This window comes from Lepidochelys kempii, chromosome 16, assembly GCF_965140265.1.
Source record: "Lepidochelys kempii isolate rLepKem1 chromosome 16, rLepKem1.hap2, whole genome shotgun sequence".
Lineage (NCBI taxonomy): Eukaryota > Metazoa > Chordata > Testudines > Cheloniidae > Lepidochelys > Lepidochelys kempii.
In genome coordinates, this window is record NC_133271.1 from 25,123,313 (window position 1) to 25,139,080 (window position 15,768).

Genomic DNA, 15,768 nt, shown 5'->3' on the forward strand with positions numbered 1-15,768 from the left:
GAGTATTGCTTCAGGTTGGGGGGCCGTCTGTAGGCAAGGACTGGCCTGTCTCCCACGATTTGTGAGAGTGTTGGGTCATCCTTCAGGATAGGTTGTAGATCCTTAATAATGTGTTGGAAGGGTTTTAGTTGGGGGCTGAAGGTGACGGCTAGTGGCGTTCAGTTATTTTCTTTGTTAGGCCTGTCCTGTAGTAGGTGACTTCTGGGAACTCTTCTGGCTCTATCAATCTGTTTCTTCACTTCCGCAGGTGGGTATTGTAGTTGTAAGAATGCTTGATAGAGATCTTGTAGGTGTTTGTCTCTGTCTGAGGGGTTGGAGCAAATGCGGTTGTATCGCAGAGCTTGGCTGTAGACGATGGATCATGTGGTGTGGTCAGGGTGAAAGCTGGAGGCATGTAGGTAGGAATAGCGGTCAGTAGGTTTCCGGTATAGGGTGGTGTTTATGTGACCATCGTTTATTAGCACTGTAGTGTCCAGGAAGTGGATCTCTTGTGTGGACTGGACCAGGCTGAGGTTGATGGTGGGATGGAAATTGTTGAAATCACGGTGGAATTCCTCAAGGGCTTCTTTTCCATGGGTCCAGATGATTAAGATGTCATCAATATAGCGCAAGTAGAGTAGGGGCGTTAGGGGACGAGAGCTGAGGAAGCGTTGTTCTAAGTCAGCCATAAAAATGTTGGCATACTGTGGGGCCATGCGGGTACCCATAGCAGTGCCGCTGATCTGAAGGTATACATTGTCCCCAAATGTAAAATAGTTATGGGTAAGGACAAAGTCACAAAGTTCAGCCACCAGGTTAGCCGTGACATTATCGGGAATAGTGTTCTTGACGGTTTGTAGTCCATCTTTGTGTGGAATGTTGGTGTAGAGGGCTTCTACATCCAACATTTGAAGACAACATTTGATCTTAGCCAAGAGGCCAAAATATGGGTTACAGAAAATTATTATTATTATTAAATAATGTCAAAATAGAGGCATTGCTGTCGGGTTCTTCAATGTAGTTCTCACTTAGAATTTCCTTTCTTTCTTTCTCTAGTCAACATGGCTGTAAACCACCAAGCTCCTTTGGGAACCTGGGTAAAAATGTCTGAAAACCAATTTACTATTTGAAACTTGTATTAGAATAGCTCTTAAACACAGTTAGAACTTAAAAAGTTTATCAAAAACATATTTCTTTTTCCAAGCACTATTGGATGTCTCATACACCTTAGAATGAAGGATTTTAATTCTTAATAGATTTTCCTAATGCAGTGATCAGAACAACTATACTTAATTCAAACCTCCATTGTTAAATCTTGAAGTTGCATTAAGTAAAAAGACAATTTAGTTCTTTCAAAGACCTTTCGTTGTTTTTTTATAGCACAATAAAATTTAGTTTTAATTTGTTTTGTATTAGCATTTACTTTTTCTCTCGGATTGTTACAATATTTCTATTTTGATATGCTGTAGAGCTTAATTATATTAATAATATTATATATTCAAACTGTGAGGAAAAGTAATTCAAAGTGGTAATGATGAGGTCTGAGAATTTTGCATTTTAAACAATTATACACATGCTAAGAATAAACCATACTAAAGTCAAAGGCTTGTATGAGCAACCTACAAGCATGAGAGTTCTCACCCACATCTGTGAAATTTAATCAGCATAAAGTGGCCTATTCTACATGCTCATATTAACCACAAACATGTTCAAAAAACATATTCAAAGCTCAATTTTCAGTTATTACCCTAGATACCAAAATTGGTAGTTTTACTTTCTGGAGATTTAATCCCTTCAAGTTTTACACAACCAATTTCTGTTCACTGGTTGACTTAAATATGTGGTCTTAATGTGGCTAATTAAATAAAGCTACCTAGCTAAGTGTACCAGAGCCAGACACACAGTCAGCTTAAGTTTGATCTGCATTTTTTTGGCCAAGGAAACAATGCACAACATATTTTCCTACCCTACTGCTAGATAAATTTTCCTTGTTTGCAAATGCATCATTACATTTTTCAGCTGCCATCTGCCATTTATGCAACACAAGGGTAAACTGGATGACATAACTCCCAAAGGGTCATTCAATCAAGGAACAGTGTGAGCACTGTCATATGTGCATTAATGAAGAGGAGAAAGTATAAAAAAATTTCCAGAAACAAAGGCCAAGGAGAGAGCAATCACACAGACAATTTATGGCAGAATTTCCTTTTCCATTTCCACCATTATTTCAACAACTAATTGCAAAATACACATGAGCACAAGACATATCCCATTTTTCTAATGTTGCCTGTGAAGTACGGTACAATAAATTAAAGAGGAAACACAAACTCAAAACCTGATGTTCAACAAGACTCCTATGCAACATTTTCCATCCATTTCTCACCTGCTCCAAAAAGCAACTTCCAAGCAATGCCTCATTCAGTCCTTGATTCTGGAAGTCCCTGCATTAATGCACAAGGTTGTTACGCTGCAGTGTTAAGTGTGACTGGATGCTATGCATGGGCATAAGGCTAAACACAAACCATAGTTAGATACGTTTCAGGCTTGCTCCACAGCCACTCAAATATGCAGGATAACAAAGCAGTGGGGTACAGGGATAGAGAATGGTCGTGTCTGAAGGGACATGAAGTGAAATCAACAGGAGTTAGGTCATTGATCTCAATGGGACCAAGATTTCATCCACGCTGTTAAGCACTGTCCTTTATCTTGGCTCACATACATACTCTTACTGATAGGTAGAAGTAACCTGGGGGTTGTTCTCATTAATGCAGGGGTGGGTTCCCCTATATTCTTTGTTCTGCTCATCACCTTGTGCCTGGATGCAGCGTGTTGCACACCAGTGCTGTGCAGGGTCAAGCCTTGAGATTCATTTTTATGTAAAATTACATTGCTCTGAGAGCATGAACAACTTTACAATAATTCAAACTACCAAGCCACAAAGCTGACTAATCAACCAAAGAAGGAACTCCTCCTGCCATACAACATCCCGCACTATGCTGGCACTCTCCCTCAGTCTAAACTCCAAGCAACAATTGAGCCTTGCAAGCATACCCTAAACTTCAAACTGTCTCTGCTGGACCAAAAGTTGGAACAAACTCTAGGACTTCAGTCCCCTAAAATTCTTACCAACCCCCCTCAGATAGATAGAATGTCCCAGTTGAACTCAACTGCCAAGATGGTGCATATGGAAAGAGGCTAGTTTTAATGTGGTGAAGACTCAAACCATACCTGCCTTTTTAGACCAAAACCGACTTTCTGAATTGCTTCTGGAAGTGCACTGGTAGCTACACATGCAAACATGCCTACTAGACTTGTTAATTACACATTTAACATACTTGCTAGAACACTGTGTATTGCAATTCAAATTCTCACTACCCCACTTTGAACCTTGATAATTAAAAAAAAGGAAAGAAGGAAATTAGATTTCCTCTTGCTGTGGTTCTTAGCCCTGGGTGCGTCATGGAAACAGCTTATTTTATCTAATGGGTTGATACATATATCTAGAGCTTTCAGATCATTCTTCTCTTGGTACTGGTGATTAATAACATATTCTTTGAACACAGAAGCAGTAAGATGTGTTCAGATGCCATTACAGTGAAGTTTCATAAAGAACATTTTGTGAACAACAGAGATCAGAATATACTTTTTAGGGAGTGCTCTACAGGATGATGGTGCTGGTGAGGAATCCACCCCAATGGAACAATCTGGGGCAAATCCCCAGGACGAGAATCTTGCAGAGATTTCCTCTCCTTTAGTCCCCTCCTCCTGGGTTTCTGGCCAAGGAGAACTGGGGCAGGGCACGGCAACTGAACCATATATTTTGAAGATATTATTTAGAATTAATTGTTTTGACTGACATAGTCGAGTTGGGCTAAATGAACAAAAGGTCAAATATCAGGTAATGCTCATAGTGGCATACGGAATAAAAACAAAGTTTAATTTACATATTAATGCCTGACCTCAATACATTAAATTTCTGTAATTCTGTAGCTCATGACAGATCTCTCTTTAGAAAGGATCAACAGTGGAGAAAATATTAACTACATCTTAAAAAAAGAATTTCAATTTTAAATAAAGCTTATGGAAATGACATCTAAGACTACTTATCTTTTATACATGATTACTAATTTATTAATGTTTTTTCCCTGTCTGTGTTATATCCCCTTCATTCTTACTGGCCTTAATCTTTATGCAAATACAAGTTGCTGAGGGACAAACAAATTTGCAACTACTAATTAAAGGTTTCAAGATTCACAACATTGTGTATACCAGTATCTAAAATTTAGCTGTCAAGTTCAGAGTAAAATTGGGAACGAGTTGCTATATTAATATATCCAAGAATGCTCACTTGGTGTATTTCCCATTTGGGGCATTGCTAGAAGTTAAGATTAAGCAATTTTTGCATCAGCTGACTGTTACTTACCTAATAAAAGGAAATGCAGTGTTCTGGATTCTTAAGCTTTAATTATTCCCTCAGTTGAGTCTCTATTCTCAATGCAATGGATATACTAATATAGCTCAAAAATGCTGGAGATTTTGCATGACAAATGTATGTACATTCTAACATATTGTTGTAGTATTTGAGCACCTCCCAAGAACTGAAAACAAACAATAGTATCTATAAAAACAACAAGGAGCACCTTAAAAACTAACAGATTTATTTGAGCATCAGCTTTCATGGGTAAAAACCTCACTTCTTCAGATGCATAGTATCTTGTCTCCCATATCAGTAGCTAGGAATCTGTTACCAGAGAGAGAGAGAGAGAGTGTGGTTTTGCATTTAGTCCTAGATGCAGTAAGATCTGTGGTCATTCTCATCTTTTGAGGGAGTAAGTCCCATAGTTTAGGTTCAGCTCATCTGAAAATTTTGTCTCCTTTTCTCAAGACTCTGCCCCCATTTGTCCACATTTCATGGTACCAGCAGAAGCAGCTCTTGAAGGAGAACATGGCCACAGGGGCCACTCTTACTGAAGGAATATCGGGCTCACAGAAACCATCCTCAAACCACTCACCACACTAAGGGCCAGTTTCCTCCAGGACACAATCGACTTTCTCCAAAAAATCTGCACATTAACAACCTCCCTCAAAACACCACATCTGCCACCCTGGATGTCACCTTCCTAGACATCAACATCCCTCACAATGATGGCAATGCTGCCTGTCTCAAATATCTCCAAGACAATGGACAATATTGTAACGTTAACAACCTCCACCCAAAACACATCACCAAGCTCATCCATTTCATCCTCACCCATAACAACTTTACATTCAACAACAAACACTTTGATCAAACCACAGGAACTGCCATGGGTTCTAGGATGGCTCCCCAATATGTCAGCCTCTTCATGGGCCATCTTGAGGAAACATTGCTAGACAAATGCAGCACAAAACCAAATGCTATAACTGAAATACAATGATGGTGTTTTCATCCTCTGGACAGACGACCTAAACTGCCTCATAGATTTCCATCACAACTCTAACCACCACCACCACCCATCCATTAAATTCTCTCTAGAACACTCCCACACCAGCATCAACTTCCGGGACAATACAATCAACTTCAACAAAAGACCCCCCCCAGACAACTCTACACAAGAAACCTAAGGATCACCATACTTATTTTCATAGATCCAGTATCCACCCCAAACTGGAACTCATACAGGGTACCATTAGACAATTACAACCCATACTCGATGGGGACCACACCCTGAAATAAATCTTTCCCAAACCCTCTCTTCTGGTCTCCAAACTCACCAAGCTCATCAGCATAAGAAAGCTCCCCCCAGACCAGGACATATCAACTCAAAGTAGCACCATACCATGCCAGAACAACAGATACAAAACCTGCAGACATATCTCCACTGCTACGATGATATGCCCCACAACACACCTTTCAGGATGCATGGCTCCTATACATGCCTATCACAACACGTGGCGTACCTCATCCAATGTGCTAAATGCCCCAATCACAACTATGTGGGTGAAGCAAGACAATCAGAACGCTCTCATATGAATTCACACAGGAAAATGATAAAGATAAAAACACCATATCACCTGTGGGTAAACACTTTCCACTAAACAATCACTCCATACCGCACCTCTCAGTCCTCATTCTCAAGGGAGACCTGCATAACACCTTGAAAAGAAGAGTTTGGGAGCTTAAATTCATAACTTTGCTAGACACTAAAAATCCTGGACTCAATGAAAACACTGGATTTATGGCTCAATAGAACAATCCATAACCCACTAACCCTCTTTTGTCCTATGACTTCAGAGGTATTACCTGCCCACTTCACATTTAATGGTCTCTTACAACATGTGTTAACTCCTTAAGCTTACCAATCTATTCCACCTTATATTTAGTTGTGACATTCTGAGTACCTTTCCCAGACCTGAAGAAGAGATCTGTGTAAGCTTGGAAGCTTGTCTCTCTAACCAACAAATTCGGTCCAATAAAAAAATAGTACCTCACCCATCTTGTCTCTCTAATATCTTGGGACTAACATGGCTACAAAAACACTGCAAATAACCAATGTTATCATGTTGGGAGTGACATTTGATGTTAATGGAAGAGGATACTACTGTTAGTATGTATTATTTGTTAAGCACCTAAGAGAGCATACTCTGTGCTGTACAAGACACAGAAGATGACATGGTCCCTATCTCTAGAAGCCGAGTTAAATCATACATTACAATCGTGGGATTGTTGACAGCCAACTAGTTCCAAATTACACCCAGCACTCTGAAGCAATTTTATAATAATAGAGCATTTTCAGAGATAACAGAATGTTATTAATTGGCTCTCCATTATTAATTTATATCCAAGTCATTACATACATTTTCATATAACATTTATCTTCTGCATTTAAGACATTTTACATCAACCGAAAATCTTAATTTTTTTCTCTGTGATATTTCACATGGTCTATGCACTGGCATGTCCACAAAGTATTTCAGCTGTATTCAGTCTATTAGTAAATGCATCTACTGCTAGTAATTGATAAAAATAAATAGCAAAGGTCTAAGAACAGAACATTACTGTCTCATTAAAATGAGAAGTTCCCTGCCATGTTTACTGATTGGAGCATCTAGTTAAAATAATTAAACCATTGTACGCCACAGAGGACAGACGTAAGGTACAGAGTATTTGTTCAATGAGAAAACAATTTCACTGGTAACATTTTATAAATGAACAATCTGTCAGTTTGTTTTGAAATCCAGATTATCTGTCAAAATTTAATTTATTCAGGATTTTCTGGTATATTTACATTTCTGTAAATTTGGGAAAATGGCTTATTTGTTTGGAATTAGAAATTCTTCAGGCTATTTACAGCTTACACAGAAGATGGTCATTTATTTATTTATATACAGCACCCACCACTGTAGCATCTGGGTACCTTACGTTAAGTACCATGGGGCAGACCTCAAAGATACACAGGGTTATGGTTCAGGGTCAAACAATCTCAACCTGGAAATCTTTGCCAAATGTGACCCCAGGCCAACACTCTGCACCAGAAACATACATGTGCTATACCCCTGAACCCTGAGGATGGCAGTAACCCACTCCGGGGTAGCCACATTTGGGTGAAAAAATTAAGGGGAATTGTTTTCCTTCCTTATGCCTGTAGCAGTTGCTTTAAACCCATGGAACTTCCTTGGGGAAAAATCACCTAGACTATGTGATGAGAGACAGAGGCATGACAGAGGAGCGCTCACTTCTGGACATGCAATAAAGGCAATTAGGACATGGAAACAAACTTGGAGGTGGAAGGAATAGACAGGAAAAGCCTGTTCCACTTGAGAGATTTTGCTATACATCCTGCATGCATATTTTATGTCTGTGCTAGTGTTGAAGGACAATGCAGCAGGCCACCGCATATGTTAATGGTGAATCCTGCATAGGAGATATTATGAAGCTTACTCATGCCTTTAGTGCCTCTAGATTATATAACTGTAATGCACAGATTCGTGGTTCACCAAGCAGAATGATTACTAAGCTTCAGCTTGTGCAATCTTCCACTGCTAGCCAATGCATCTTTTACAAATAGGCAGACAAATAGACATCTCGGAATTAGTTGCATCTATTTATAAGACATAGGGTTGGTTTAAATGTAATTCACATTTATATAGCACCTTTCATCTGAGGATCTGAGAGCACTTTATAAATATTAACTAAGCCTAACACCACCCTTTTGAAGCAAGTAATTATTATCACCTTTATGGAGTCCTAGGGAGGCTAACAGTTTGATTTTCAGAGCTGCTGAAGAGCTTCAGCTTCCATTGAAAGCAGGAAAAGTTATACGGTAACTCTGCCCCTTTGAAGATCAGGCCCTCAGTAACTTGCCTTAGGTCACAGAGTGAGTCAGTGGCAGACCTGTGAATGGAACCCAGCCGTCATATTTTTAAATAGAGTTCCATTTTTTCCATTACCATTAACTTCAATGCACATCAGAGTCCTAATTGTACGACGTTCCAACTATTGAAACTAGGAATGCGGACAACTTTCCAGAGTGTTTACCAATTATTTTTTCTACTTCGAAGTGGGTACAAAAATCACTCTTAATAAGGTATTTAGCTTTCCAAATTAAAGAGCCAAATACAAACCTAGGACTTCAGTGGGACACTGTGTGGGAGCCAAGTTCCACTCTCATGAATTAAGCAGAATAGGGTAAATTTAACAAAACTGAAAACAATTTTGAGCCAAATCAGCTGGGAAGAAGAATTTACACAGAAAAATGTGAATGATAATTGGGAATCATTTAAGAACAGAGACCCCAAAAGCCACTAGCCCACAATCAAGAAAGAAGACTGTACTGGTTAAAAAACTGACTACTTTAGAAGGGAAGTGAAAGCAGCCATTAAAAATTAATAACATAATATATAAAATGGAACAAAGGAGAAGCAATGAATATGTATAAGAAGCAAGGAACTGTAGAAAATTGAGAAGGGAAGCAATGGGACAAGGAGAAATCTATGGCTATCAGAATAAAGCACAAGAAAAGTTTTTAAATATATTAGGAACAAAAAGAATTCTGAGAATGGTATTGGTCCATTACCAGATGGAAATGATAGAATTATCAATAATAATACAGAAAAGTCAGAAGACTGACTTTCCCCACCCCGCACTGTTCCTCAGAAGTTCTTGTCAACTGCTGGAAATGGCCTACCTTGATTATCACTACAAAAGGTTCCCCCCCACCCCCCGGTAATAGCTCACCTTAAGTGATCACTCTCGTTACAGTGCGTATGGCAACACCCATTGTTTCATGTTCTCTATGTATATAAATCTCCCCACTGTATTTTCCACGGAATGCATCCGATGAAGTGAGCTGTAGCTCACGAAAGCTTATGCTCAAATAAATTTGTTAGTCTCAAAGGTGCCACAAGTACTCCTTTTCTTTTTGCGAATACAGACCAACTCGGCTGCTACTCTGAAAGAAGACTGACTGTTTTTCTAAAAGATCTGCTCTAGGAATTATTTTGGGGAAGTTCTATGGGCCTGTGTCATACAGATGATCACAATAGTCTCTTCTGGCCTTGGAATGTATGACTATGGAGGTCTCAAGTGGGGTTCCACAGGGATCTGTTTTGGATCTGGTGTTATTTTATATCTTTATTAATGACCTGGATGTAGGATTAGAGAGCATACTGATCAAATTTTCAGATGACACAAAGCTGGGTGTGGAGGATAGAGCTAAAATTCAAAAGGATCTTGATAAATTGGAGAACTGGGGTACAGATAATAAAATGAAATTCGTCAAAAACAAAATGTAAGGTGCCACAGGTAGGGAAGAAAAAACAAAAAGCAAAAATATAGAATGGAGGGTAACTGGCTTGGCAGCAGAACTGCCGAGAAGGATCTGGGAGTTGTGGTGGATCACAACCTCTCAACATGAGTCAACAATGCAATGCTATTGCAAAAAAGGCAATTTTAGATTGCATCAACAGAGGCCAATGGGAGTGTGGAGCCAGTGCTTGGGGCAGGGGTAGTGTGCAGAACCCCGTGGGCCCCCCACCTAGGAGCCGGACCTGCTGGCCACTTCCGGGGCACAGCACGGTGTCAGGACAGGTAGGGGCTAGCCTGCCTTAGCCCTGCAGCACTGCCGACCAGACTTTTAATGGCCCGGCCAGTGGTGCTGATCGGAGCCGTCAGGGTCCCTTTTCGACCGGGTGTTCCAGTCGAAAACCAGACACCAGGTCACCCTAGTGAAGGCAGGATTTGACCCCAAGCTTCTACTCTACAGTATATATTACCATTCAGATGCTGGATAGAATGTCTTCTGATGTGAAGAAAACTCTGACTGCCAGATGCTGGGACTGGACTATGGGGGATGGATCACCTGAGGACTGCCCTATTCTGTTCATTCCCTTTGAAGAATCTAGCATTGGCCACTGTCGGAAGACAGGATAGTGGGCTAGATGGACCATTGGTCTGACCCCGTATGGCCATTCTTATGTAATCATTTCCAATATTCCACAATAAATGAATACTAATCATGTACATTCCATAAAAGAGCAATCTGACCCACAGGCACCAGTGAAATGCAGCCACCCACAGACTCCTTACTCTTGCACATTGTAAAGATAAAGTTTTGGCCAGGGACAATGGAGTAAATCCCTACTCTCCTTAGCAGGTAGGTTGCTTGGTATCGCTAATATCTTACTGCGCAGACAGGACCTAATTTTTTTCAAGGTCTCAAAGACTCACATATAGAAAAATCTTTTGATTCTAATCTTTCTATTTTGGATGCATGAAAGGCTCAGTTGGCTCTCCTGAGATTTAAACCGGAAGTTTCAGACAGTTAAAGCATTTCAAACCCAATGCTTAGAGCATTAAGACTTCCCCAGTGGCACAGGGGACGAGCCTGATTAGATTAGAGTATATCCAAACACTCTGAATGGTTCTGATTATTTAAGAAGTCACAAGGGAACAAGTGTGATTTGGCAGAAATGAGTACGACAGCACACCACAGTGATGAAAGACAGAAAGGTTAAAAGCACAGGGACCAGGGTTCTATTTCCAACTCAGCCACAGAGTGACTTGCCTGACCTCAGGTTTCCCCAGCTGTATCACTCATCAACCCCACATGATTTCTGAGAGTCTTAATCCATTAATCTATGAAAAGCATTTTGAGATGCTATGTGCTAAAGAAATACAAGATACTATTGTTGTTACTAAATGAGATTAAAAATGTTTTAATTTTCTTATTCTAAAGATATATTTAAATTATCTAATTATTTAAATGTATTCTTCAAATTATTTAAAGAATAATTATAACAAAATTAATATTAGCTAAAAGCTTATTACTTTAGATGTAACTGATTCTGCTGACAATACTGCCTAGAATATTTTTGAGTGCTGTAAAACACAATCAAATACTAACATAATGGAATCTGAATGTAACATGCACTGAAAGAGTCTATTGTACTCTAATAAGCATTCAATGTGGAACAAAGATGATGAAATTTGGTCCCCAATCCTTGCATATTTTCCCTAGAGGTAGATATTATTCATAGTAGATTTAGACCTGCTCAGTTAATACTGTTTCTAATAGTACTTCACTGAGATCTTAATTATATGCACTTCTACGCTTTCCATCTTTATCTACTCATGCAACCTATTGTTTCTTCACAATATGTTTTGTTTCTGTATTAATATGTACTTTAAAATCAAAAACACAAGATGCCTCAGAAGGAAATCAATTGTCTCATCAAGTTTTACAATTACCAAGATCTTAAATTAGCCCATCACATGGTTTACAGCACAATAGAGAACACAGTATTTCTTCCGTATGAGGATTATTTTTGGAGAGCAATCATTTCCATGTTACAACAGAAAAGAAGCTTTATAATGCTCTTCAATGGAGTGGGAACAATACTGAAACTGCATTTGATCAGTAGTAACCCTGTCCCTGAAGAGGATGCACTCTATAGACACCAAAAATGCTGCCAGTGATCACACTGCTGCAAGTCATGTGGCTTTATACTTTCTTTCTGTGGAGGTTAGGAAACAGTTTCATTGCTTCCCAATTTTTTCAGGGAGTAGAGACCAATTATTACTGAAAAATAAGCCAATCAGTCCCCTTTGTAAAGTAACACTAGCAGTAGAAGTTAAATAATATAGTACATGGCTGCCCCCAATACATTAATTTCTGTCACTGTCACTGTAAAAATTTACAGCAGATATAATATCTTTGAAGGGGGATCAAACTGTAGAAAATACAAGCCTAGTTTTAAATAGAATTTTAATTTTAATGAAAGCTTCAGGGAATGCTGTTTATGCTGCTTATCTTTCATACCTGGTGATTAAGTTAATTTATACTTAATGGAAGAGGATATTTCTAATCCCCAAACAGGCTCAACATCTGTCTGTGACTATGTTTTTGGAAGCCTTAAGCTGCTTGTGATGGATGTAATAAAACCAGGATACTGCAGAACTGACACCTGAAGGATATTTGAAAGAGGGAAAATATTATTTTTCTGCTCAGTGCTTGTGCTTAAGTCAAGCCAAAACCCTAAGCACTTAATTTTGCTGTCCCTTAAAATCCTGCTTTGCAGTCCTTTTACATTATTATGTGAATATGAATGGAAAAAGGAAAGTAAACAGTTCCCCAGATATGGTGATGACCTAATATTCATATTCATTATGTGTGGTATCTAAGAAGGACTAGCTTTTCAATGGCCTGGAGCCGATGAGAGTGATAAAGTTTTGCAAAGTTGGAGAAATGATCTCTTAATTCCATCTCCAATTCATTTCTCATTCCACATGCATTAAAGGCCAAATGCTAAAAAAATAAACACTTGCATTTACCACTCAATTATGACAGAGAGTTATGTCTCTTGCTAGAACAACAGTACTATATATGGCTTTCAAATTTTATCCCAAGAATTCACATAATATTTCTGTAACTAAAGGAAACCAGAAAATTATGTTGAGAAAAGTGTCCTTTCCAACTATCATGGACATGCTTAATGATTTAAAGTGAATCCCTTCTTCAGAGTGGAAAAAACCATCAGAGAGCCTTACTGAAGTAGTTATTCAGTATCCCCGTATACCAGAAAGAGAATTCCAAATGTTCAAAGCAACACAGGAGTTTTGGCAAAGAGACATACAGATCCAATGGAACTCAAGTAGCAAAAAACACTGCATCCTGCTTTCAGAATGGAGAGTTCAAAGACTCAAGTGGGATGTATTTCTAGCAAGAGGAGGACAATGTCCAAAATACTGCCCAAAGAAATCTCTGTTAGAATGACAAGCATTTTCTTGACTGCACACAATGTGCATGTGTCAAAGGAGGGCAGGAACATTTACTGTCCAAATAAAGTGTCTTGGGTCAATGTCTACAGTTCGTAGCTATCATTTCCTCAAGCCTATAAACATCTTATTACCTTCAACGTACACCAGAAAACAGTGACCTGCGAGAAGGACCTTGATATTAAATTGGGAGTCTAAGCAGTAGCTTGTTCGAGGCAATCAAACAAATTGAGGGCCATTCATTTTTTTCTTTTCAAGTAGCAGTACTTGTACACTGAGAGTCAGGCCAGTTCTCTCTCCTGGCAGACAAGTTTGTTACAATAACTATCGATTGAACGCACTGTGGCAAAGATGATTACCTTGACTGAGAGGAAAGGATGGCAATCCTAGAATAAATGTTTTCATTTAAAGTGATTCTTCCAGATCCAGACCCAAAACCATACATGCAATTCCAACATCCCACTAACAAGTCTATAAAACAAGAAGCACTGCACATAAATGTATCAAAAGTATCTGTTGTATAGTTTTCACAGGTCAGGGACTTGAATTTAAAAATTGTCCTCCTCTAACCCTTGTATTAGTAGGAATAACAACTTCCACTGGAGGTGCCCAACTGTAAAATTAATTTGCATTCCCAAAGGCAAATTAAGATACTCCCTAATTCATCTTCTTAAATAAACTTTATCCAGCCGTAATTCTGTTTCCTAATTCCCGTTCCATTTCTGTGGGCCCTTAAATTTGTTTCACCTTCCTCTTCCACATTCTTCTCTTAAAGACATCACTTTATAGCTTAGGGTAGGTGATGGTTTAGAGGGTGTTGAGTTTCTCATCTCTCTATCAGTATTTTCTTGAGTTGGAAAAGGGTCTTATATCAACTTTTGATGTCTGATTTCAGAGGTTCCTGGTTGAAAATACATAATTTAAGTACGAAAAATCATTGGGTAAGAGACTAAATATCTCAGCAGTTCCCTGGTGTAGTCCTCTACACTTACATTCAGATCTTCTAAGTGTCAAATGGAATTTTTCCAGTGGTCCCAAACAATCTTTAGCCTGATTTTGAACACTCTTCATTCACAAAGAACTCAAAATGTTAAAATGTTATAACAACCAATTAGATTACAGGTGAAATGTCAGTGTGAACAAAGCTTTGAGTCTCAAAAGTCACTAAATGATTTCTCAGTTTCTCAAAAGATGGTGAAAGAATTCATGGTTGCAAGTGGAGGTCAGCAGAATTAAGGTTATGCAATTGTCTATGGATCGCTACAAGATCCTTACGATTAAGAACATAAGAATGACCTACTGGGTCAGACCAAAGGTCCATCTAGCCCAGTATCCTGTCCTCCAACAGTGGCCAGTGCCAGTGCCTCAGAGAGAATGAGCAGAACAGGTAATCATCAAGTGATCCATCCCCTGTCACTCCTTCCCAGCTTCTGGCAAACCTAGGCTAGGGACACCAGTCGTGCCCATCCTGGCTAATAGCCATTGATGGACCTATCCTCCATGAATTTATCTAGTTCTTTTTTGAACCCTGTTATGGTCTTGGCCTTCACAACATCCTCGGGCAAGGAGTTCCACAGGTTGACTGTGCATTGTGTGAAGAAATACTTCCTTTTATTTGTTTTAAACCTGCTGCCTTTTAATTTCATTTGGTGACCTCCAGTTCTTGTGTTATGAGAAGTAGCAAACAACACTTCCTTATCTACTTTATCTACACCAGTCATGATTTTATAGATCTCAACCATATCTCCCCTTAGCTGTCTCTTTTCCAAGTTGAAAAGTCCCAGTCCTATCAATCGCTGCTCATACAAAAGCCATTCAATACCCCTAATAATTTTTGTTGCCCTTTTCTGAACCTTTTCCAATATATCTTTTTTGAGATGGGGTGACCACATCTGCACACAGTATTCAAGATGTGGGCGTATCATGGATTTATATAGAGGCAACATGATATTTTCTGTCCTATTCTCTATCCCTTTCCTAATGATTCCCAGCATTCTGTTCGCTTTTTTGACTGCCACTGCACATTGAGTGGATGTTTTCAGAGAACTCTCCACAATGACTCCAAGATCTCTTTTTTGAGTGGTAACACCTAATTTAGACCCCATCATATTATATGCCTAGTTGGGATTATGCTTTCCAATGTGCATTTCTTTGCATTTATCAACATTAAATTTCGTCTGCCATTTTGTTGCCCAGTCACCCAGTTTTGAGAGATCCTTTTGTAGATCTTTGTAGTCTCCCTGGGTCTTAACTATCTTTAGTAATTTTGTCTCATCTGCAAATTTTGCCCCCTCACTGTTTACCCCTTTTTCCAGATTGTTGCTCATCTCAGAAGCTCTGTAGCGTGACAAATCAGCCTGTTTTGAGATTATTCAAAAATATCTTAAAATCATTATGAAAAAATGCCTCTATTTCTATTGAAATTCTCAACACCAGAGCTGACCTGACTTTTAAGATGTCTAGAGCCTTTCCTGAGACATGCATCTGAGCGAACTTACTACGTGCTGGAACTGAAGAGAGGAACGATCAGTTAT

The 15,768-nt window shown here is 39.0% G+C and overlaps 1 protein-coding gene across 4 annotated transcripts in view; it reads right to left on the bottom strand.

The window, feature by feature from the left end:
• The window catches only part of TTLL11 (tubulin tyrosine ligase like 11), a 117,997-nt gene that overhangs the window by 39,351 nt on the left and 62,878 nt on the right, over positions 1 to 15,768 (bottom strand). The window lies entirely within an intron of this gene.